Here is a 1,186-nt window from a genome sequence, read left to right as displayed (position 1 = left end):
TGGTGTGGGCAGGCTGAGCCCTCTGTGGGGCAGGTGGGAGGGGGTTGGTGTGGGCAGGCTGAGCCCTCTGTGGGACAGGCAAGCACGCTCAGTTTGTGATACTTGTAAACGCCTTGGTTCTTCCGAATCATCTTTCCAATCACAGGTTGTCTGCCGAAGAAGTCTTCTGGGAAGAGCACCTCGCATTCCAGTCATTGCTATTAATGTGTCAGCCTTCCCTGTGGATTTTAACCTGCACACCTTCGTTTGACTGGCTTTTAAAATTAGACCTGCCTTCAGAGAGCTCTCACTTCTCTGAAAGAAGAGAAATGGAGGGGAAAGGTCAATACTAAAATCCATCCCTAACTTGAAACATTATTTAGTGGAAAGGAAGCGGTTCAACTGCACAGCAGCCTAGGGATTGCAAGAGCCCTCTGAGGTCCCAAGTCCCGGATGCAGATTCTGCCATCTCCGGCCTGTCTCTCCAGTAAACTCAACTCCTTGGCCTCTCTGCGGGAGACAGGCAGACCCCACTGCCCTTCTCGAGGGGGATAAGGAGTAAGCAGATGCCACAAGCTTCCCCATCAAAAGTCTGAGCCAGGACCAAAACGTGCTAGCTCACAATTCACTGTTAAAAGATGTACTGCTAGGAAGTGAAGTGGCGGGCTGTGGAACATCACAGTTCCCTACAGGGACGGGGTCAGTCCCAGAGCTTGGGGATGTAAACAGAACTCAGGGAATCACTGAGGCTGGGAGATTGAAGCCAGCCTCCTCCTCCTCCAGCTAAACCAAAAGGACTTGGGAGTTGTGTTGGCTGAGTAGCTTATCACCGGCATTACCTGCTCAAGGGTTGGTCCTGATTCCCGGCTCGTCCAAAACGCTTATGGGCTGATTTAGCATCCCAGCTAATTGTACAGTGGTGCTTGCTGCTACAAAACCTGTATTTTTGGTGGGCCTGAAAACTTTGACCTTCTGCCACTGAGAACACACACTGCTACCTGCGTGCAGGTGTGGTTCCCAGTGCTCAACTCCAGACCCGTGAGACATGCTCTACCTGCGGCAGGATTAGCATGGTAGCTCTGCGGCCATGAACCAGACGTTAGTCTCACCCACACTGGCTGTAGTTGGATGAAATTCGCGTAAACTCCCTGGAAGGAACTCCTAAGAGTGGGGCTCCTGGAGATAGGGACTGTTGACCGAGTCTCTC

The sequence above is a fragment of the Echinops telfairi genome, unplaced genomic scaffold (assembly GCF_000313985.2).
Source record: "Echinops telfairi isolate 266 unplaced genomic scaffold, ASM31398v2 ScPeMD7_7467;HRSCAF=8505_1, whole genome shotgun sequence".
Classification (NCBI taxonomy): Eukaryota; Metazoa; Chordata; class Mammalia; order Afrosoricida; family Tenrecidae; genus Echinops; species Echinops telfairi.
This window is presented reverse-complemented; position numbering follows the sequence as displayed.